This window comes from Lithobates pipiens, unplaced genomic scaffold (assembly GCF_037356315.1).
Source record: "Lithobates pipiens isolate NorthernLeopardFrog02 unplaced genomic scaffold, aLitPip1_a1.2 Scaffold_18, whole genome shotgun sequence".
Lineage (NCBI taxonomy): Eukaryota > Metazoa > Chordata > Amphibia > Anura > Ranidae > Lithobates > Lithobates pipiens.
The window spans coordinates 478526486-478549861 of record NW_027507758.1 but is presented as its reverse complement, the minus strand read 5'-3'; the positions used below and the strand labels follow the sequence as shown (position 1 = coordinate 478549861).

Sequence of the window (23376 nt, the reverse complement as noted above, 5' to 3'; positions counted from 1 at the left end):
TCGGCAATTGTTGTATCCTGAACAGGGATTACCCTACCTTTGATTATATGACTTTCCCATGAATTAGGCCAGTGCGTGTTTGATTCTTTCGCTTCTCATGTGCCTGTTGCCCTAACAAGGTGGTTGCTTAGTTTCACCTGGAACAAAGTAAAGTATCTTGCTGCCTGTTTTCCTTTCCGGCTAAATGCATAGACATAAAAATGTCACTCGTCATTGTCATTCCTTCACACCAGCACATGGTACCCCAGAATTGTCATCAAGGTTAGGCAGAAAAGGCCGAAATAGCTCAGTTGGGAGAGCGTTAGACTGAAGATCTAAAGGTCCCTGGTTCGATCCCGGGTTTCGGCAACTGTACCTGCTCCTTTTGGTGTACCGCTTTCTGACAACAAAAGGAAGACCAAGCAGGAGTTTGAGAAAGTTGTTTAGAGCAGACTAAGGTCTGGGGCTCAGCAGAAACGCAATTGTGCAACATCCCGCAGTTTATGCTTTTCTCAGCCAATGTGCAAGGACAAGTCAAAATATCCCTTCTTCTGCATAGGACATTTGTACACCAACGCATAGTTCTGCAGAGCCTTGGGAAGAAAAGTCCAGCATGTTTCATTTTCACCTGCAATATACCAATGAAAGCCGTGGGAACAAGACCTAGCCGCATTTGAAAGAAAAATGACTTTTTTGATGTGTAGTCCTTAGAAACGGAAAGTAAAAATCAGGGGAGAAACTGAAAACTATGCTGGAAATCTAGGAAGTTGTGGAAATAGATGGCCAGCAGACAGGCATCAATCACAACATGAAAGGAGATTTTTGAACCGAGCTTGTCAAAAATAACTATTGTTTTTACTGTGGGTACAATGCTGATGTTATCAAATAAAAGTGGATGCTGTGACTATAAACCTCCTTTAAGGGCTCAATGACCCCTTCGAGTCGACGCACGGTGCCACGTGTCTCCTGGACAAACGCTTTCTAAAGTGCCGAAATAGCTCAGTTGGGAGAGCGTTAGACTGAAGATCTTAAAGGTCCCTGGTTCGATCCTGGGTTTCGGCAATTGTTGTATCCTGAACAGGGATTACCCTACCTTTGATTATATGACTTTCCCATGAATTAGGCCAGTGCGTGTTTGATTCTTTCGCTTCTCATGTGCCTGTTGTCCTAACAGGGTGGTTGCTTAGTTTCACCTGGAACAAAGTAAAGTATCTTGCTGCCTGTTTTCCTTTCCGGCTAAATGCATAGACATAAAACTGTCACTCGTCATTGTCATTCCTTCACACCAGCACATGGTACCCCAGAATTGTCATCAAGATTAGGCAGAAAAGGCCGAAATAGCTCAGTTGGGAGAGCGTTAGACTGAAGATCTAAAGGTCCCGGGTTTCGGCAACTGTACATGCTCCTTTTGGTGTACCGCTTTCTGACAAGAAAAGGAAGACCAAGCAGGAGTTTGAGAAAGTTGTTTAAAGCAGACTAAGGTCTGGGGCTCAGCAGAAACGCAATTGTGCAACATCCCGCAGTTTATGCTTTTCTCAGCCAATGTGCAAGGACAAGTCAAAATATCCCTTCTTCTTCATAGGACATTTGTACACCAACGCATAGTTCTGCAGAGCCTTGGGAAGAAAAGTCCAGCATGTTTCATTTTCACCTGCAATATACCAATGAAAGCCGTGGGAACAAGACCTAGCCGCATTTGAAAGAAAAATGACTTTTTTGATGTGTAGTCCTTAGAAACGGAAAGTAAAAATCAGGGGAGAAACTGAAAACTATGCTGGAAATCTAGGAAGTTGTGGAAATAGATGGCCAGCAGACAGGCATCAATCACAACATGAAAGGAGATTTTTGAACCGAGCTTGTCAAAAATAATTATTGTTTTTACTGTGGGTACAATGCTGATGTTATCAAATAAAAGTGGATGCTGTGACTATAAACCTCCTTTAAGGGCTCAATGACCCCTTCGAGTCGACGCACGGTGCCACGTGTCTCCTGGACAAACGCTGTCTAAAGTGCCGAAATAGCTCAGTTGGGAGAGCGTTAGACTGAAGATCTAAAGGTCCCTGGTTCGATCCTGGGTTTTGGCAACTGTACCTGCTCCTTTTGGTGTACCGCTTTCTGACAAGAAAAGGAAGACCAAGCAGGAGTTTGAGAAAGTTGTTTAGAGCAGACTAAGGTCTGGGGCTCAGCAGAAACGCAATTGTGCAACATTCCGCAGTTTATACTTTTCTCAGCCAATGTGCAAGGACAAGTCAAAATATCCCTTCTTCTTCATAGGACATTTGTACACCAACGCATAGTTCTGCAGAGCCTTGGGAAGAAAAGTCCAGCATGTTTCATTTTCACCTGCAATATACCAATGAAAGCCGTGAGAACAAGACCTAGCCGCATTTGAAAGAAAAATGACTTTTTTGATGTGTAGTCCTTAGAAACGGAAAGTAAAAATCAGGGGAGAAACTGAAAACTATGCTGGAAATCTAGGAAGTTGTGGAAATAGATGGCCAGCAGACAGGCATCAATCACAACATGAAAGGAGATTTTTGAACCGAGCTTGTCAAAAATAATTATTGTTTTTACTGTGGGTACAATGCTGATGTTATCAAATAAAAGTGGATGCTGTGACTATAAACCTCCTTTAAGGGCTCAATGACCCCTTCGAGTCGACGCACGGTGCCACGTGTCTCCTGGACAAACGCTTTCTAAAGTGCCGAAATAGCTCAGTTGGGAGAGCGTTAGACTGAAGATCTAAAGGTCCCTGGTTCGATCCCGGGTTTCGGCAATTGTTGTATCCTTAACAGGGATAACCCTACCTTTGATTATATGACTTTCCCATGAAGTAGGCCAGTGCGTGTTTGATTCTTTCGCTTCTCATGTGCCTGTTGTTCCTAACAGAGTGGTTGCTTAGTTTCACCTGGAACAAAGTAAAGTATCTTGCTGCCTGTTTTCCTTTCCGGCTAAATGCATAGACATAAAAATGTCACTCGTCATTGTCATTCCTTCACACCAGCACATGGTACCCCAGAATTGTCATCAAGATTAGGCAGAAAAGGCTGAAATAGCTCGGTTGGGAGAGCGTTAGACTGAAGATCTAAAGGTCCCCGGTTCGATCCCAGGTTTCGGCAACTGTACCTTCTCCTTTTGGTGTACCGCTTTCTGACAAGAAAAGGAAGACCAAGCAGGAGTTTGAGAAAGTTGTTTAGAGCAGACTAAGGTCTGGGGCTCAGCAGATACGCAATTGTGCAACATCCCGCAGTTTATGCTTTTCTCAGCCAATGTGCAAGGACAAGTCAAAATATCCCTTCTTCTTCATAGGACATTTGTACACCAACGCATAGTTCTGCAGAGCCTTGGGAAGAAAAGTCCAGCATGTTTCATTTTTGCTGTGCTCACCTGCACTATACCAATGAAAGCCGTGGGAACAAGACCTAGCCGCACTTGCAAGAAAAATGACTTTTTTGATATGTAGTCCTTAGAAACGGAAAGTAAAAATCAGGGGAGAAACTGAAAACTATGCTGGAAATCTAGGAAGTTGTGGAAATAGATGGCCAGCAGACAGGCATCAATCACAACATGAAAGGAGATTTTTGAACCGAGCTTGTCAAAAATAACTATTGTTTTTACTGTGGGTACAATGCTGATGTTATCAAATAAAAGTGGATGCTGTGACTATAAACCTCCTTTAAGTGCTCAATGACCCCTTCGAGTCGACGCACGGTGCCACACGTCTCCTGGACAGACGCTTTCTAAAGTGCCGAAATATCTCATTTGGGAGAGCGTTAGACTGAAGATCTAAAGATCCCTGGTTCGATCCTGGGTTTCGGCAATTGTTGTATCCTTAACAGGGAAAACCCTACCTTTGATTATATGACTTTCCCATGAATTAGGCCAGTGCGTGTTTGATTCTTTCGCTTCTCATGTGCCTGTTGCCCTAACAAGGTGGTTGCTTAGTTTCATCTGGAACAAAGTAAAGTATCTTGCTGCCTGTTTTCCTTTCCGGCTAAATGCATAGACATAAAAATGTCACTCGTCATTGTCATTCCTTCACACCAGCACATGGTACCCCAGAATTGTCATCAAGGTTAGGCAGAAAAGGCCGAAATAGCTCAGTTGGGAGAGCGTTAGACTGAAGATCTAAAGGTCCCTGGTTCGATCCTGGGTTTCGGCAACTGTACCTGCTCCTTTTGGTGTACCGCTTTCTGACAACAAAAGGAAGACCAAGCAGGAGTTTGAGAAAGTTGTTTAGAGCAGACTAAGGTCTGGGGCTCAGCAGAAACGCAATTGTGCAACATCCCGCAGTTTATGCTTTTCTCAGCCAATGTGCAAGGACAAGTCAAAATATCCCTTCTTCTTCATAGGACATTTGTACACCAACGCATAGTTCTGCAGAGCCTTGGGAAGAAAAGTCCAGCATGTTTCATTTTCACCTGCAATATACCAATGAAAGCCGTGGGAACAAGACCTAGCCGCATTTGAAAGAAAAATGACTTTTTTGATGTGTAGTCCTTAGAAACGGAAAGTAAAAATCAGGGGAGAAACTGAAAACTATGCTGGAAATCTAGGAAGTTGTGGAAATAGATGGCCAGCAGACAGGCATCAATCACAACATGAAAGGAGATTTTTGAACCGAGCTTGTCAAAAATAACTATTGTTTTTACTGTGGGTACAATGCTGATGTTATCAAATAAAAGTGGATGCTGTGACTATAAACCTCCTTTAAGGGCTCAATGACCCCTTCGAGTCGACGCACGGTGCCACGTGTCTCCTGGACAAACACTTTCTAAAGTGCCGTAATAGCTTAGTTGGGAGAGCGTTAGACTGAAGATCTAAAGGTCCCTGGTTCGGTCCTGGGTTTTGGCAATTGTTGTATCCTGAACAGGGATAACCCTACCTTTGATTATATGACTTTCCCATGAATTAGGCCAGTGCGTGTTTGATTCTTTCGCTTCTCATGTGCCTGTTGTCCTAACAGTGTGGTTGCTTAGTTTTACCTGGAACAAAGTAAAGTATCTTGCTGCCTGTTTTCCTTTCCGGCTAAATGCATAGACATAAAAATGTCACTCGTCATTGTCATTCCTTCACACCAGCACATGGTACGCCAGAATTGTCATCAAGATTAGGCAGAAAAGGCCGAAATAGCTCAGTTGGGAGAGCGTTAGACTGAAGATCTAAAGGTCCCGGGTTTCGGCAACTGTACATGCTCCTTTTGGTGTACCGCTTTCTGACAAGAAAAGGAAGACCAAGCAGGAGTTTGAGAAAGTTGTTTAGAGCAGACTAAGGTCTGGGGCTCAGCAGAAACGCAATTGTGCAACATCCCGCAGTTTATGCTTTTCTCAGCCAATGTGCAAGGACAAGTCAAAATATCCCTTCTTCTTCATAGGACATTTGTACACCAACGCATAGTTCTGCAGAGCCTTGGGAAGAAAAGTCCAGCATGTTTCATTTTCACCTGCAATATACCAATGAAAGCCGTGGGAACAAGACCTAGCCGCATTTGAAAGAAAAATGACTTTTTTGATGTGTAGTCCTTAGAAACGGAAAGTAAAAATCAGGGGAGAAACTGAAAACTATGCTGGAAATCTAGGAAGTTGTGGAAATAGATGGCCAGCAGACAGGCATCAATCACAACATGAAAGGAGATTTTTGAACCGAGCTTGTCAAAAATAACTATTGTTTTTACTGTGGGTACAATGCTGATGTTATCAAATAAAAGTGGATGCTGTGACTATAAACCTCCTTTAAGGGCTCAATGACCCCTTCGAGTCGACGCACGGTGCCACGTGTCTCCTGGACAAACGCTTTCTAAAGTGCCGAAATAGCTCAGTTGGGAGAGCGTTAGACTGAAGATCTAAAGGTCCCTGGTTCGATCCTGGGTTTCGGCAATTGTTGTATCCTTAACAGGGATAACCCTACCTTTGATTATATGACTTTCCCATGAATTAGGCCAGTGCGTGTTTGATTCTTTCGCTTCTCATGTGCCTGTTGCCCTAACAAGGTGGTTGCTTAGTTTCACCTGGAACAAAGTAAAGTATCTTGCTGCCTGTTTTCCTTTCCGGCTAAATGCATAGACATAAAAATGTCACTCGTCATTGTCATTCCTTCACACCAGCACATGGTACCCCAGAATTGTCATCAAGATTAGGCAGAAAAGGCTGAAATAGCTCGGTTGGGAGAGCGTTAGACTGATAGATCTAAAGGTCCCCGGTTCGATCCCAGGTTTCGGCAACTGTACCTGCTCCTTTTGGTGTACCGCTTTCTGACAAGAAAAGGAAGACCAAGCAGGAGTTTGAGAAAGTTGTTTAGAGCAGACTAAGGTCTGGGGCTCAGCAGATACGCAATTGTGCAACATCCCGCAGTTTATGCTTTTCTCAGCCAATGTGCAAGGACAAGTCAAAATATCCCTTCTTCTTCATAGGACATTTGTACACCAACGCATAGTTCTGCAGAGCCTTGGGAAGAAAAGTCCAGCATGTTTCATTTTTGCTGTGCTCACCTGCACTATACCAATGAAAGCCGTGGGAACAAGACCTAGCCGCACTTGCAAGAAAAATGACTTTTTTGATATGTAGTCCTTAGAAACGGAAAGTAAAAATCAGGGGAGAAACTGAAAACTATGCTGGAAATCTAGGAAGTTGTGGAAATAGATGGCCAGCAGACAGGCATCAATCACAACATGAAAGGAGATTTTTGAACCGAGCTTGTCAAAAATAACTATTGTTTTTACTGTGGGTACAATGCTGATGTTATCAAATAAAAGTGGATGCTGTGACTATAAACCTCCTTTAAGGGCTCAATGACCCCTTCGAGTCGACGCACGGTGCCACACGTCTCCTGGACAGACGCTTTCTAAAGTGCCGAAATATCTCATTTGGGAGAGCGTTAGACTGAAGATCTAAAGATCCCTGGTTCGATCCTGGGTTTCGGCAATAGTTGTATCCTTAACAGGGAAAACCCTACCTTTGATTATATGACTTTCCCATGAATTAGGCCAGTGCGTGTTTGATTCTTTCGCTTCTCATGTGCCTGTTGCCCTAACAAGGTGGTTGCTTAGTTTCACCTGGAACAAAGTAAAGTATCTTGCTGCCTGTTTTCCTTTCCGGCTAAATGCATAGACATAAAAATGTCACTCGTCATTGTCATTCCTTCACACCAGCACATGGTACCCCAGAATTGTCATCAAGGTTAGGCAGAAAAGGCCGAAATAGCTCAGTTGGGAGAGCGTTAGACTGAAGATCTAAAGGTCCCTGGTTCGATCCCGGGTTTCGGCAACTGTACCTGCTCCTTTTGGTGTACCGCTTTCTGACAAGAAAAGGAAGACCAAGCAGGAGTTTGAGAAAGTTGTTTAGAGCAGACTAAGGTCTGGGGCTCAGCAGAAACGCAATTGTGCAACATCCCGCAGTTTATGCTTTTCTCAGCCAATGTGCAAGGACAAGTCAAAATATCCCTTCTTCTTCATAGGACATTTGTACACCAACGCATAGTTCTGCAGAGCCTTGGGAAGAAAAGTCCAGCATGTTTCATTTTCACCTGCAATATACCAATGAAAGCCGTGGGAACAAGACCTAGCCGCATTTGAAAGAAAAATGACTTTTTTGATGTGTAGTCCTTAGAAACGGAAAGTAAAAATCAGGGGAGAAACTGAAAACTATGCTGGAAATCTAGGAAGTTGTGGAAATAGATGGCCAGCAGACAGGCATCAATCACAACATGAAAGGAGATTTTTGAACCAAGCTTGTCAAAAATAACTATTGTTTTTACTGTGGGTACAATGCTGATGTTATCAAATAAAAGTGGATGCTGTGACTATAAACCTCCTTTAAGGGCTCAATGACCCCTTCGAGTCGACGCACGGTGCCACGTGTCTCCTGGACAAACGCTTTCTAAAGTGCCGAAATAGCTCAGTTGGGAGAGCGTTAGACTGAAGATCTAAAGGTCCCTGGTTCGATCCTGGGTTTTGGCAACTGTACCTGCTCCTTTTGGTGTACCGCTTTCTGACAAGAAAAGGAAGACCAAGCAGGAGTTTGAGAAAGTTGTTTAGAGCAGACTAAGGTCTGGGGCTCAGCAGAAACGCAATTGTGCAACATTCCGCAGTTTATACTTTTCTCAGCCAATGTGCAAGGACAAGTCAAAATATCCCTTCTTCTTCATAGGACATTTGTACACCAACGCATAGTTCTGCAGAGCCTTGGGAAGAAAAGTCCAGCATGTTTCATTTTCACCTGCAATATACCAATGAAAGCCGTGAGAACAAGACCTAGCCGCATTTGAAAGAAAAATGACTTTTTTGATGTGTAGTCCTTAGAAACGGAAAGTAAAAATCAGGGGAGAAACTGAAAACTATGCTGGAAATCTAGGAAGTTGTGGAAATAGATGGCCAGCAGACAGGCATCAATCACAACATGAAAGGAGATTTTTGAACCGAGCTTGTCAAAAATAATTATTGTTTTTACTGTGGGTACAATGCTGATGTTATCAAATAAAAGTGTATGCTGTGACTATAAACCTCCTTTAAGGGCTCAATGACCCCTTCGAGTCGACGCACGGTGCCACGTGTCTCCTGGACAAACGCTTTCTAAAGTGCCGAAATAGCTCAGTTGGGAGAGCGTTAGACTGAAGATCTAAAGGTCCCTGGTTCGATCCCGGGTTTCGGCAATTGTTGTATCCTGAAGAGGGATAACCCTACCTTTGATTATATGACTTTCCCATGAATTAGGCCAGTGCGTGTTTGATTCTTTCGCTTCTCATGTGCCTGTTGTCCTAACAGGGTGGTTGCTTAGTTTCACCTGGAACAAAGTAAAGTATCTTGCTGCCTGTTTTCCTTTCCAGCTAAATGCATAGACATAAAAATGTCACTTGTCATTGTCATTCCTTCACACCAGCACATGGTACCCCAGAATTGTCATCAAGATTAGGCAGAAAAGGCCGAAATAGCTCAGTTGGGAGAGCGTTAGACTGAAGATCTAAAGGTCCCGGGTTTCGGCAACTGTACCTGCTCCTTTTGGTGTACCGCTTTCCGACAAGAAAAGGAAGACCAAGCAGGAGTTTGAGAAAGTTGTTTAGAGCAGACTAAGGTCTGGGGCTCAGCAGAAACGCAATTGTGCAACATCCCGCAGTTTATGCTTTTCTCAGCCAATGTGCAAGGACAAGTCAAAATATCCCTTCTTCTTCATAGGACATTTGTACACCAACGCATAGTTCTGCAGAGCCTTGGGAAGAAAAGTCCAGCATGTTTCATTTTCACCTGCAATATACCAATGAAAGCCGTGGGAACAAGACCTAGCCGCATTTGAAAGAAAAATGACTTTTTTGATGTGTAGTCCTTAGAAACGGAAAGTAAAAATCAGGGGAGAAACTGAAAACTATGCTGGAAATCTAGGAAGTTGTGGAAATAGATGGCCAGCAGACAGGCATCAATCACAACATGAAAGGAGATTTTTGAACCGAGCTTGTCAAAAAAAACTATTGTTTTTACTGTGGGTACAATGCTGATGTTATCAAATAAAAGTGGATGCTGTGACTATAAACCTCCTTTAAGGGCTCAATGACCCCTTCGAGTCGACGCACGGTGCCACGTGTCTCCTGGACAAACACTTTCTAAAGTGCCGTAATAGCTCAGTTGGGAGAGCGTTAGACTGAAGATCTAAAGGTCCCTGGTTCGATCCTGGGTTTTGGCAATTGTTGTATCCTGAACAGGGATAACCCTACCTTTGATTATATGACTTTCCCATGAATTAGGCCAGTGCGTGTTTGATTCTTTCGCTTCTCATGTGCCTGTTGTCCTAACAGTGTGGTTGCTTAGTTTTACCTGGAACAAAGTAAAGTATCTTGCTGCCTGTTTTCCTTTCCGGCTAAATGCATAGACATAAAAATGTCACTCGTCATTGTCATTCCTTCACACCAGCACATGGTACGCCAGAATTGTCATCAAGATTAGGCAGAAAAGGCCGAAATAGCTCAGTTGGGAGAGCGTTAGACTGAAGATCTAAAGGTCCCGGGTTTCGGCAACTGTACATGCTCCTTTTGGTGTACCGCTTTCTGACAAGAAAAGGAAGACCAAGCAGGAGTTTGAGAAAGTTGTTTAGAGCAGACTAAGGTCTGGGGCTCAGCAGAAACGCAATTGTGCAACATCCCGCAGTTTATGCTTTTCTCAGCCAATGTGCAAGGACAAGTCAAAATATCCCTTCTTCTTCATAGGACATTTGTACACCAACGCATAGTTCTGCAGAGCCTTGGGAAGAAAAGTCCAGCATGTTTCATTTTCACCTGCAATATACCAATGAAAGCCGTGGGAACAAGACCTAGCCGCATTTGAAAGAAAAATGACTTTTTTGATGTGTAGTCCTTAGAAACGGAAAGTAAAAATCAGGGGAGAAACTGAAAACTATGCTGGAAATCTAGGAAGTTGTGGAAATAGATGGCCAGCAGACAGGCATCAATCACAACATGAAAGGAGATTTTTGAACCGAGCTTGTCAAAAATAACTATTGTTTTTACTGTGGGTACAATGCTGATGTTATCAAATAAAAGTGGATGCTGTGACTATAAACCTCCTTTAAGGGCTCAATGACCCCTTCGAGTCGACGCACGGTGCCACGTGTCTCCTGGACAAACGCTTTCTAAAGTGCCGAAATAGCTCAGTTGGGAGAGCGTTAGACTGAAGATCTAAAGGTCCCTGGTTCGATCCCGGGTTTCGGCAATTGTTGTATCCTGAACAGGGATAACTCTACCTTTGATTATATGACTTTCCCATGAATTAGGCCAGTGCGTGTTTGATTCTTTCGCTTCTCATGTGCCTGTTGCCCTAACAGGGTGGTTGCTTAGTTTCACCTGGAACAAAGTAAAGTATCTTGCTGCCTGTTTTCCTTTCCGGCTAAATGCATAGACATAAAAATGTCACTCGTCATTGTCATTCCTTCACACCAGCACATGGTACCCCAGAATTGTCATCAACATTAGGCAGAAAAGGCCGAAATAGCTCAGTTGGGAGAGCGTTAGACTGAAGATCTAAAGGTCCCTGGTTCGATCCCGGGTTTCGGCAACTGTACCTGCTCCTTTTGGTATACCGCTTTCTGACAAGAAAAGGAAGACCAAGCAGGAGTTTGAGAAAGTTGTTTAGAGCAGACTAAGGTCTGGGGCTCAGCAGAAACGCAATTGTGCAACATCCCGCAGTTTATGCTTTTCTCAGCCAATGTGCAAGGACAAGTCAAAATATCCCTTCTTCTTCATAGGACATTTGTACACCAACGCATAGTTCTGCAGAGCCTTGGGAAGAAAAGTCCAGCATGTTTCATTTTCACCTGCAATATACCAATGAAAGCCGTGGGAACAAGACCTAGCCGCATTTGAAAGAAAAATGACTTTTTTGATGTGTAGTCCTTAGAAACGGAAAGTAAAAATCAGGGGAGAAACTGAAAACTATGCTGGAAATCTAGGAAGTTGTGGAAATAGATGGCCAGCAGACAGGCATCAATCACAACATGAAAGGAGATTTTTGAACCGAGCTTGTCAAAAATAACTATTGTTTTTACTGTGGGTACAATGCTGATGTTATCAAATAAAAGTGGATGCTGTGACTATAAACCTCCTTTAAGGGCTCAATGACCCCTTCGAGTCGACGCACGGTGCCACGTGTCTCCTGGACAAATGCTTTCTAAAGTGCAGAAATAGCTCAGTTGGGAGAGCGTTAGACTGAAGATCTAAAGGTCCCTGGTTCGATCCCGGGTTTCGGCAATTGTTGTATCCTGAACAGGGATTACCCTACCTTTGATTATATGACTTTCCCATGAATTAGGCCAGTGCGTGTTTGATTCTTTCGCTTCTCATGTGCCTGTTGCCCTAACAGGGTGGTTGCTTAGTTTCACCTGGAACAAAGTAAAGTATCTTGCTGCCTGTTTTCCTTTCCGGCTAAATGCATAGACATAAAAATGTCACTCGTCATTGTCATTCCTTCACACCAGCACATGGTACCCCAGAATTGTCATCAAGATTAGGCAGAAAAGGCCGAAATAGCTCAGTTGGGAGAGCGTTAGACTGAAGATCTAAAGGTCCCGTGTTTCGGCAACTGTACATGCTCCTTTTGGTGTACCGCTTTCTGACAAGAAAAGGAAGACCAAGCAGGAGTTTGAGAAAGTTGTTTAGAGCAGACTAAGGTCTGGGGCTCAGCAGAAACGCAATTGTGCAACATCCCGCAGTTTATGCTTTTCTCAGCCAATGTGCAAGGACAAGTCAAAATATCCCTTCTTCTTCATAGGACATTTGTACACCAACGCATAGTTCTGCAGAGCCTTGGGAAGAAAAGTCCAGCATGTTTCATTTTCACCTGCAATATACCAATGAAAGCCAAGGGTACAAGACCTAGCCGCATTTGAAAGAAAAATGACTTTTTTGATGTGTAGTCCTTAGAAACGGAAAGTAAAAATCAGGGGAGAAACTGAAAACTATGCTGGAAATCTAGGAAGTTGTGGAAATAGATGGCCAGCAGACAGGCATCAATCACAACATGAAAGGAGATTTTTGAACCGAGCTTGTCAAAAATAACTATTGTTTTTACTGTGGGTACAATGCTGATGTTATCAAATAAAAGTGGATGCTGTGACTATAAACCTCCTTTAAGGGCTCAATGACCCCTTCGAGTCGACGCACGGTGCCACGTGTCTCCTGGACAAACGCTTTCTAAAGTGCCGAAATAGCTCAGTTGGGAGAGTGTTAGACTGAAGATCTAAAGGTCCCTGGTTTGATCCCGGGTTTCGGCAATTGTTGTATCCTGAACAGGGATAACCCTCCCTTTGATTATATGACTTTCCCATGAATTAGGCCAGTGCGTGTTTGATTCTTTCGCTTCTCATGTGCCTGTTGTCCTAACAGGGTGGTTGCTTAGTTTTACCTGGAACAAAGGAAAGTATCTTGCTGCCTGTTTTCCTTTCCGGCTAAATGCATAGACATAAAAATGTCACTCGTCATTGTCATTCCTTCACACCAGCACATGGTACCCCAGAATTGTCATCAAGATTAGGCAGAAAAGGCCGAAATAGCTCAGTTGGGAGAGCGTTAGACTGAAGATCTAAAGGTCCCGGGTTTCGGCAACTGTACATGCTCCTTTTGGTGTACCGCTTTCTGACAAGAAAAGGAAGACCAAGCAGGAGTTTGAGAAAGTTGTTTAGAGCAGACTAAGGTCTGGGGCTCAGCAGAAACGCAATTGTGCAACATCCCGCAGTTTATGCTTTTCTCAGCCAATGTGCAAGGACAAGTCAAAATATCCTTTCTTCTTCATAGGACATTTGTACACCAACGCATAGTTCTGCAGAGCCTTGGGAAGAAAAGTCCAGCATGTTTCATTTTCACCTGCAATATACCAATGAAAGCCGTGGGAACAAGACCTAGCCGCATTTGAAAGAAAAATGACTTTTTTGATGTGTAGTCCTTAGAAACGGAAAGTAAAAATCAGGGGAGAAACTGAAAACTATGCTGGAAATCTAGGAAGTTGTGGAAATAGATGGCCAGCAGACAGGCATCAATCACAACATGAAAGGAGATTTTTGAACCGAGCTTGTCAAAAATAACTATTGTTTTTACTGTGGGTACAATGCTGATGTTATCAAATAAAAGTGGATGCTGTGACTATAAACCTCCTTTAAGGGCTCAATGACCCCTTCGAGTCGACGCACGGTGCCACGTGTCTCCTGGACAAACGCTTTCTAAAGTGCTGAAATAGCTCAGTTGGGAGAGCGTTAGTCTGAAGATCTAAAGGTCCCTGGTTCGATCCCGGGTTTCGGCAATTGTTGTATCCTGAACAGGGATAACCCTACCTTTGATTATATGACTTTCCCATGAATTAGGCCAGTGCGTGTTTGATTCTTTCGCTTCTCATGTGCCTGTTGTCCTAACAGTGTGGTTGCTTAGTTTCACCTGGAACAAAGTAAAGTATCTTGCTGCCTGTTTTCCTTTCCAGCTAAATGCATAGACATAAAAATGTCACTTGTCATTGTCATTCCTTCACACCAGCACATGGTACCCCAGAATTGTCATCAAGATTAGGCAGAAAAGGCCGAAATAGCTCAGTTGGGAGAGCGTTAGACTGAAGATCTAAAGGTCCCTGGTTCGATCCCGGGTTTCGGCAACTGTACCTGCTCCTTTTGGTGTACCGCTTTCTGACAAGAAAAGGAAGACCAAGCAGGAGTTTGAGAAAGTTGTTTAGAGCAGACTAAGGTCTGGGGCTCAGCAGAAACGCAATTGTGCAACATCCCGCAGTTTATGCTTTTCTCAGCCAATGTGCAAGGACAAGTCAAAATATCCCTTCTTCTTCATAGGACATTTGTACACCAACGCATAGTTCTGCAGAGCCTTGGGAAGAAAAGTCCAGCATGTTTCATTTTCACCTGCAATATACCAATGAAAGCCGTGGGAACAAGACCTAGCCGCATTTGAAAGAAAAATGACTTTTTTGATGTGTAGTCCTTAGAAACGGAAAGTAAAAATCAGAGGAGAAACTGAAAACTATGCTGGAAATCTAGGAAGTTGTGGAAATAGATGGCCAGCAGACAGGCATCAATCACAACATGAAAGGAGATTTTTGAACCGAGCTTGTCAAAAATAACTATTGTTTTTACTGTGGGTACAATGCTGATGTTATCAAATAAAAGTGGATGCTGTGACTATAAACCTCCTTTAAGGGCTCAATGACCCCTTCGAGTCGACGCGCGGTGCCACGTGTCTCCTGGACAAACACTTTCTAAAGTGCCGAAATAGCTCAGTTGGGAGAGCGTTAGACTGAAGATCTAAAGCTCCCTGTTTCGATCCCGGGTTTCGGCAGTTGTTGTATCCTGAACAGGGATAACCCTACCTTTGATTATATGACTTTCCCATGAATTAGGCCAGTGCGTGTTTGATTCTTTCGCTTCTCATGTGCCTGTTGTCCTAACAGGGTGGTTGCTTAGTTTTACCTGGAACAAAGGAAAGTATCTTGCTGCCTGTTTTCCTTTCCGGCTAAATGCATAGACATAAAAATGTCACTCGTCATTGTCATTCCTTCACACCAGCATATGGTACCCCAGAATTGTCATCAAGATGAGGCAGAAAAGGCAGAAATAGCTCAGTTGGGAGAGCGTTAGACTGAAGATCTAAAGGTCCCTGGTTAGAACCCGGGTTTCGGCAACTGTACCTGCTCCTTTTGGTGTACCGCTTTCTGACAAGAAAAGGAAGACCAAGCAGGAGTTTGAGAAAGTTGTTTAGAGCAGACTAAGGTCTGGGGCTCAGCAGAAACGCAATTGTGCAACATCCCGCAGTTTATGCTTTTCTCAGCCAATGTGCAAGGACAAGTCAAAATATCCCTTCTTCTTCATAGGACATTTGTACAGCAACGCATAGTTCTGCAGAGCCTTGGGAAGAAAAGTCCAGCATGTTTCATTTTCACCTGCAATATACCAATGAAAGCCGTGGGAACAAGACCTAGCCGCATTTGAAAGAAAAATGACTTTTTTGATGTGTAGTCCTTAGAAACGGAAAGTAAAAATCAGGGGAGAAACTGAAAACTATGCTGGAAATCTAGGAAGTTGTGGAAATAGATGGCCAGCAGACAGGCATCAATCACAACATGAAAGGAGATTTTTGAACCGAGCTTGTCAAAAATAACTATTGTTTTTACTGTGGGTACAATGCTGATGTTATCAAATAAAAGTGGATGTTGTGACTATAAACCTCCGTTAAGGGCTCAATGACCCCTTCGAGTCGACGCACGGTGCCACGTGGCTCCTGGACAAACGCTTTATAAAGTGCTGAAATAGCTCAGTTGGGAGAGCGTTAGACTGAAGATCTAAAGGTCCCTGGTTTGATCCCGGGTTTCGGCAATTGTTGTATCCTGAACAGGGATAACCCTACCTTTGATTATATGACTTTCCCATGAATTAGGCCAGTGCGTGTTTGATTCTTTCGCTTCTCATGTGCCTGTTGTCCTAACAGTGTGGTTGCTTAGTTTCACCTGGAACAAAGTAAAGTATCTTGCTGCCTGTTTTCCTTTCCAGCTAAATGCATAGACATAAAAATGTCACTTGTCATTGTCATTCCTTCACACCAGCACATGGTACCCCAGAATTGTCATCAAGATTAGGCAGAAAAGGCCGAAATAGCTCAGTTGGGAGAGCGTTAGACTGAAGATCTAAAGGTCCCTGGTTCGATCCCGGGTTTCGGCAACTGTACCTGCTCCTTTTGGTGTACCGCTTTCTGACAAGAAAAGGAAGACCAAGCAGGAGTTTGAGAAAGTTGTTTAGAGCAGACTAAGGTCTGGGGCTCAGCAGAAACGCAATTGTGCAACATCCCGCAGTTTATGCTTTTCTCAGCCAATGTGCAAGGACAAGTCAAAATATCCCTTCTTCTTCATAGGACATTTGTACACCAACGCATAGTTCTGCAGAGCCTTGGGAAGAAAAGTCCAGCATGTTTCATTTTCACCTGCAATATACCAATGAAAGCCGTGGGAACAAGACCTAGCCGCATTTGAAAGAAAAATGACTTTTTTGATGTGTAGTCCTTAGAAACGGAAAGTAAAAATCAGAGGAGAAACTGAAAACTATGCTGGAAATCTAGGAAGTTGTGGAAATAGATGGCCAGCAGACAGGCATCAATCACAACATGAAAGGAGATTTTTGAACCGAGCTTGTCAAAAATAACTATTGTTTTTACTGTGGGTACAATGCTGATGTTATCAAATAAAAGTGGATGCTGTGACTATAAACCTCCTTTAAGGGCTCAATGACCCCTTCGAGTCGACGCACGGTGCCACGTGTCTCCTGGACAAACACTTTCTAAAGTGCCGAAATAGCTCAGTTGGGAGAGCGTTAGACTGAAGATCTAAAGCTCCCTGTTTCGATCCCGGGTTTCGGCAGTTGTTGTATCCTGAACAGGGATAACCCTACCTTTGATTATATGACTTTCCCATGAATTAGGCCAGTGCGTGTTTGATTCTTTCGCTTCTCATGTGCCTGTTGTCCTAACAGGGTGGTTGCGTAGTTTTACCTGGAACAAAGGAAAGTATCTTGCTGCCTGTTTTCCTTTCCGGCTAAATGCATAGACATAAAAATGTCACTCGTCATTGTCATTCCTTCACACCAGCATATGGTACCCCAGAATTGTCATCAAGATTAGGCAGAAAAGGCAGAAATAGCTCAGTTGGGAGAGCATTAGACTGAAGATCTAAAGGTCCCTGGTTAGAACCCGGGTTTCGGCAACTGTACCTGCTCCTTTTGGTGTACCGCTTTCTGACAAGAAAAGGAAGACCAAGCAGGAGTTTGAGAAAGTTGTTTAGAGCAGACTAAGGTCTGGGGCTCAGCAGAAACGCAATTGTGCAACATCCCGCAGTTTATGCTTTTCTCAGCCAATGTGCAAGGACAAGTCAAAATATCCCTTCTTCTTCATAGGACATTTGTACACCAACGCATAGTTCTGCAGAGCCTTGGGAAGAAAAGTCCAGCATGTTTCATTTTCACCTGCAATATACCAATGAAAGCCGTGGGAACAAGACCTAGCCGCATTTGAAAGAAAAATGACTTTTTTGATGTGTAGTCCTTAGAAACGGAAAGTAAAAATCAGGGGAGAAACTGAAAACTATGCTGGAAATCTAGGAAGTTGTGGAAATAGATGGCCAGCAGACAGGCATCAATCACAACATGAAAGGAGATTTTTGAACCGAGCTTGTCAAAAATAACTATTGTTTTTACTGTGGGTACAATGCTGATGTTATCAAATAAAAGTGGATGTTGTGACTATAAACCTCCGTTAAGGGCTCAATGACCCCTTCGAGTCGACGCACGGTGCCACGTGGCTCCTGGACAAACGCTTTCTAAAGTGCTGAAATAGCTCAGTTGGGAGAGCGTTAGACTGAAGATCTAAAGGTCCCTGGTTTGATCCCGGGTTTCGGCAATTGTTGTATCCTGAACAGGGATAACCCTACCTTTGATTATATGACTTTCCCATGAATTAGGCCAGTGCGTGTTTGATTCTTTCGCTTCTCATGTGCCTGTTGCCCTAACAGGGTGGTTGCTTAGTTTCACCTGGAACAAAGTAAAGTATCTTGCTGCCTGTTTTCCTTTCCAGCTAAATGCATAGACATAAAAATGTCACTTGTCATTGTCATTCCTTCACACCAGCACATGGTACCCCAGAATTGTCATCAAGATTAGGCAGAAAAGGCTGAAATAGCTCAGTTGGGAGAGCGTTAGACTGAAGATCTAAAGGTCCCTGGTTCGATCCCGGGTTTCGGCAACTGTACCTGCTCCTTTTGGTGTACCGCTTTCTGACAAGAAAAGGAAGACCAAGCAGGAGTTTGAGAAAGTTGTTTAGAGCAGACTAAGGTCTGGGGCTCAGCAGAAACGCAATTGTGCAACATCCCGCAGTTTATGCTTTTCTCAGCCAATGTGCAAGGACAAGTCAAAATATCCCTTCTTCTTCATAGGACATTTGTATACCAACGCATAGTTCTGCAGAGCCTTGGGAAGAAAAGTCCAGCATGTTTCATTTTCACCTGCAATATACCAATGAAAGCCGTGGGAACAAGACCTAGCCGCATTTGAAAGAAAAATGACTTTTTTGATGTGTAGTCCTTAGAAACGGAAAGTAAAAATCAGGGGAGAAACTGAAAACTATGCTGGAAATCTAGGAAGTTGTGGAAATAGATGGCCAGCAGACAGGCATCAATCACAACATGAAAGGAGATTTTTGAACCGAGCTTGTCAAAAATAACTATTGTTTTTACTGTGGGTACAATGCTGATGTTATCAAATAAAAGTGGATGCTGTGACTATAAACCTCCTTTAAGGGCTCAATGACCCCTTCGAATCGACGCACGGTGCCACGTGTCTCCTGGACAAATGCTTTCTAAAGTGCCGCAATAGCTCAGTTGGGAGAGCATTAGACTGAAGTTCTAAAGGTTCCTGGTTTGATCCCGGGTTTCGGCAATTGTTGTATCCTGAACAGGGATAACCCTACCTTTGATTACATGACCTTCCCATGAATTAGGCCAGTGCGTGTTTGATTCTTTCACTTCTCATGTGCCTGTTGTTCCTAACAGAGTGGTTGCTTAGTTTCACCTGGAACAAAGTAAAGTATCTTGCTGCCTGTTTTCCTTTCCGGCTAAATGCATAGACATAAAAATGTCACTCGTCATTGTCATTCCTTCACACCAGCACATGGTACCCCAGAATTGTCATCAAGATTAGGCAGAAAAGGCCGAAATAGCTCAGTTGGGAGAGCGTTAGACTGAAGATCTAAAGGTCCCGGGTTTCGGCAACTGTACCTGCTCCTTTTGGTGTACCGCTTTCTGACAAGAAAAGGAAGACCAAGCAGGAGTTTGAGAAAGTTGTTTAGAGCAGACTAAGGTCTGGGGCTCAGCAGAAACGCAATTGTGCAACATCCCGCAGTTTATGCTTTATTCAGCCAATGTGCAAGGACAAGTCAAAATATCCCTTCTTCTTCATAGGACATTTGTACACCAACACATAGTTCTGCAGAGCCTTGGGAAGAAAAGTCCAGCATGTTTCATTTTTGCTGTGCTCACCTGCAATATACCAATGAAAGCCGTGGGAACAAGACCTAGCCGCATTTGAAAGAAAAATGACTTTTTTGATGTGTAGTCCTTAGAAACGGAAAGTAAAAATCAGGGGAGAAACTGAAAACTATGCTGGAAATCTAGGAAGTTGTGGAAATAGATGGCCAGCAGACAGGCATCAATCAGAACATGAAAGGAGATTTTTGAACCGAGCTTGTCAAAAATAACTATTGTTTTTACTGTGGGTACAATGCTGATGTTATCAAATAAAAGTGGATACTGTGACTATAAACCTCCTTTAAGGGCTCAATGACCCCCTCGAGTCGACGCACGGTGCCACGTGTCTCCTGGACAAATGCTTTCTAAAGTGCCGAAATAGCTCAGTTGGGAAAGCGTTAGACTGAAGATCTAAAGGTCCGTGGTTCGATCCCTCTGTTTCAGCAATTGTTGTATCCTGAACAGGGATAACCCTACCTTTGATTATATGACTTTCCCATGAATTAGGCCAGTGCGTGTTTGATTCTTTCGCTTCTCATATGCCTGTTGTTCCTAACAGAGTGGTTGCTTAGTTTCACCTGGAACAAAGTAAAGTATCTTGCTGCCTGTTTTCCTTTCCGGCTAAATGCATAGACATAAAAATGTCACTCGTCATTGTCATTCCTTCACACCAGCACATGGTACCCCAGAATTGTCATCAAGATTAGGCAGAAAAGGCCGAAATAGCTCGGTTGGGAGTGTCTTAGACTGGAGATCTAAAGGTCCCTGGTTCAATCCCGAGTTTCGGCAACTGTACCTGCTCCTTTTGGTGTACCGCTTTCTGACAAGAAAAGGAAGACCAAGCAGGAGTTTGAGAAAGGAGATTTTTGAACCGAGCTTGTCAAAAATAACTATTGTTTTTACTGTGGGTACAATGCTGATGTTATCAAATAAAAGTGGATGCTGTGACTATAAACCTCCTTTAAGGGCTCAATGACCCCTTCGAGTCGACGCACGGTGCCACGTGTCTCCTGGCCAAACCCTTTATAAAGTGCCGAAATAGCTCAGTTGGGAGAGCGTTAAACTGAAGATCTACAGGTTCCTGGTTCGATCCAGGGACTAGGCAATTGTTGTATCCTTAAGAGGAATAGCCCTACCTTTGATTATATGACTTTCCCATGAATTAGGCCAGTGCGTGTTTGATTCTTTCGCTTCTCATGTGCCTGTTGTTCCTAACAGAGTGGTTGCTTAGTTTCACCTGGAACAAAGTAAAGTATCTTGCTGCCTGTTTTCCTTTCCGGCTAAATGCATAGACATAAAAATGTCACTCGTCATTGTCATTCCTTCACACCAGCACATGGTACCCCAGAATTGTCATCAAGATTAGGCAGAAAAGGCTGAAATAGCTCGGTTGGGAGAGCGTTAGACTGAAGATCTAAAGGTCCCCGGTTCGATCCCAGGTTTCGGCAACTGTACCTGCTCCTTTTGGTGTACCGCTTTCTGACAAGAAAAGGAAGACCAAGCAGGAGTTTGAGAAAGTTGTTTAGAGCAGACTAAGGTCTGGGGCTCAGCAGATACGCAATTGTGCAACATCCCGCAGTTTATGCTTTTCTCAGCCAATGTGCAAGGACAAGTCAAAATATCCCTTCTTCTTCATAGGACATTTGTACACCAACGCATAGTTCTGCAGAGCCTTGGGAAGAAAAGTCCAGCATGTTTCATTTTTGCTGTGCTCACCTGCACTATACCAATGAAAGCCGTGGGAACAAGACCTAGCCGCACTTGCAAGAAAAATGACTTTTTTGATATGTAGTCCTTAGAAACGGAAAGTAAAAATCAGGGGAGAAACTGAAATCTATGCTGGAAATCTAGGAAGTTGTGGAAATAGATGGCCAGCAGACAGGCATCAATCACAACATGAAAGGAGATTTTTGAACCGAGCTTGTCAAAAATAACTATTGTTTTTACTGTGGGTACAATGCTGATGTTATCAAATAAAAGTGGATGCTGTGACTATAAACCTCCTTTAAGGGCTCAATGACCCCTTTGAGTCGACGCACGGTTCCACACGTCTCCTGGACAGACGCTTTCTAAAGTGCCGAAATATCTCATTTGGGAGAGCGTTAGACTGAAGATCTAAAGATCCCTGGTTCGATCCTGGGTTTCGGCAATTGTTGTATCCTTAACAGGGAAAACCCTACCTTTGATTATATGACTTTCCCATCAATTAGGCCAGTGCGTGTTTGATTCTTTCGCTTCTCATGTGCCTGTTGTTCCTAACAGAGTGGTTGCTTAGTTTCACCTGGAACAAAGTAAAGTATCTTGCTGCCTGTTTTCCTTTCCGACTAAATGCATAGACATAAAAATGTCACTCGTCATTGTCATTCCTTCACACCAGCACATGGTACCCCAGAATTGTCATCAAGACTAGGCAGAAAAGGCCGAAATAGCTCAGTTGGGAGAACGTAAGATCTAAAGGTCCCTGGTTCAATCCCGGGTTTCGGCAACTGTACATGCTCCTTTTGGTGTACCGCTTTCTGACAAGAAAAGGAAGACCAAGCAGGAGTTTGAGAAAGTTGTTTAGAGCAGACTAAGGTCTGGGGCTCAGCAGAAACGCAATTGTGCAACATCCCGCAGTTTATGCTTTTCTCAGCCAATGTGCAAGGACAAGTCAAAATATCCCTTCTTCTTCATAGGACATTTGTACACCAACGCATAGTTCTGCAGAGCCTTGGGAAGAAAAGTCCAGCATGTTTCATTTTTGCTGTGCTCACCTGCAATATACCAATGAAAGCCGTGGGAACAAGACCTAGCCGCATTTGAAAGAAAAATGACTTTTTTGATGTGTAGTCCTTAGAAACGGAAAGTAAAAATCAGGGGAGAAACTGAAAACTATGCTGGAAATCTAGGAAGTTGTGGAAATAGATGGCCAGCAGACAGGCATCAATCACAACATGAAAGGAGATTTTTGAACCGAGCTTGTCAAAAATAACTATTGTTTTTACTGTGGGTACAATGCTGATGTTATCAAATAAAAGTGGATGCTGTGACTATAAACATCCTTTAAGGGCTCAATGACCCCTTCGAGTCGACGCACGGTGCCACGTGGCTCCTGGACAAACCCTTTCTAAAGTGCTGAAATACCTCAGTTGGGAGAGCATTAGACTGTAGATCTGAAGGTCCCTGGTTCGATCCCGGGTTTTGGCAATTGTTGTATCCTTAACAGGGATAACCCTACCTTTGATTATATGACTTTAACATGAATTAGGCCAGTGCGTGTTTGATTCTTTTGCTTCTCATGTGCCTGTTGTTCCTAACAGAGTGGTTGCTTAGTTTCACCTGGAACAAAGTAAAGTATCTTGCTGCCTGTTTTCCTTTCCGGCTAAATGCATAGACATAAAAATGTCACTCGTCATTGTCATTCCTTCACACCAGCACATGGTACCCCAGAATTGTCATCAAAATTAGGCAGAAAAGGCCGAAATAGCTCAGTTGGGAGAGCGTTAGACTGAAGATCTAAACGTCCCTGGTTCGATCCCGGGTTTCGGCAACTGTAGCTGCTCCTTTTGGTGTACCGCTTTCTGACAAGAAAAGGAAGACCAAGCAGGAGTTTGAGAAAGTTGTTTAGAGCAGACTAAGGTCTGGTGTTCAGCAGAAACGCAATTGTGCAAAATCCCGCGGTTTATGCTTTTCTCAGCCAATGTGCAAGGACAAGTCAAAATATCCCTTCTTCTTCATTGGACATTTGTACACCAACGCATAGTTCTGCAGAGCCTTGGGAAGAAAAGTCCAGCATGTTTCATTTTCACCTGCAATATACCAATGAAAGCCGTGGGAACAAGACCTAGCCGCATTTGAAAGAAAAATGACTTTTTTGATGTGTAGTCCTTAGA

General features: G+C 43.5%; 10 non-coding genes across 10 annotated transcripts; all 10 read left to right on the top strand.

Annotated features, from left to right (window-relative positions):
* The first annotated feature begins 275 nt into the window (after window positions 1-275).
* On the top strand, window positions 276-348 carry TRNAF-GAA (transfer RNA phenylalanine (anticodon GAA)). The gene has a single exon. It is a non-coding gene; the product is annotated as a tRNA-Phe (tRNA).
* Window positions 349-2682: 2334 nt separating this feature from the next.
* On the top strand, window positions 2683-2755 carry TRNAF-GAA (transfer RNA phenylalanine (anticodon GAA)). The gene has a single exon. It is a non-coding gene; the product is annotated as a tRNA-Phe (tRNA).
* A 3369-nt stretch (window positions 2756-6124) lies between these two features.
* TRNAI-GAU (transfer RNA isoleucine (anticodon GAU)) lies at window positions 6125-6198 on the top strand. The gene has a single exon. It is a non-coding gene; the product is annotated as a tRNA-Ile (tRNA).
* A 970-nt stretch (window positions 6199-7168) lies between these two features.
* TRNAF-GAA (transfer RNA phenylalanine (anticodon GAA)) lies at window positions 7169-7241 on the top strand. Its single transcript has one exon. It is a non-coding gene; the product is annotated as a tRNA-Phe (tRNA).
* A 1311-nt stretch (window positions 7242-8552) lies between these two features.
* TRNAF-GAA (transfer RNA phenylalanine (anticodon GAA)) lies at window positions 8553-8625 on the top strand. Its single transcript has one exon. It is a non-coding gene; the product is annotated as a tRNA-Phe (tRNA).
* Window positions 8626-10596: 1971 nt separating this feature from the next.
* On the top strand, window positions 10597-10669 carry TRNAF-GAA (transfer RNA phenylalanine (anticodon GAA)). Its single transcript has one exon. It is a non-coding gene; the product is annotated as a tRNA-Phe (tRNA).
* A 269-nt stretch (window positions 10670-10938) lies between these two features.
* TRNAF-GAA (transfer RNA phenylalanine (anticodon GAA)) lies at window positions 10939-11011 on the top strand. The gene has a single exon. It is a non-coding gene; the product is annotated as a tRNA-Phe (tRNA).
* A 3005-nt stretch (window positions 11012-14016) lies between these two features.
* TRNAF-GAA (transfer RNA phenylalanine (anticodon GAA)) lies at window positions 14017-14089 on the top strand. Its single transcript has one exon. It is a non-coding gene; the product is annotated as a tRNA-Phe (tRNA).
* Window positions 14090-16084: 1995 nt separating this feature from the next.
* On the top strand, window positions 16085-16157 carry TRNAF-GAA (transfer RNA phenylalanine (anticodon GAA)). The gene has a single exon. It is a non-coding gene; the product is annotated as a tRNA-Phe (tRNA).
* Window positions 16158-22617: 6460 nt separating this feature from the next.
* TRNAY-GUA (transfer RNA tyrosine (anticodon GUA)) lies at window positions 22618-22690 on the top strand. The gene has a single exon. It is a non-coding gene; the product is annotated as a tRNA-Tyr (tRNA).
* Window positions 22691-23376: the final 686 nt, after the last annotated feature.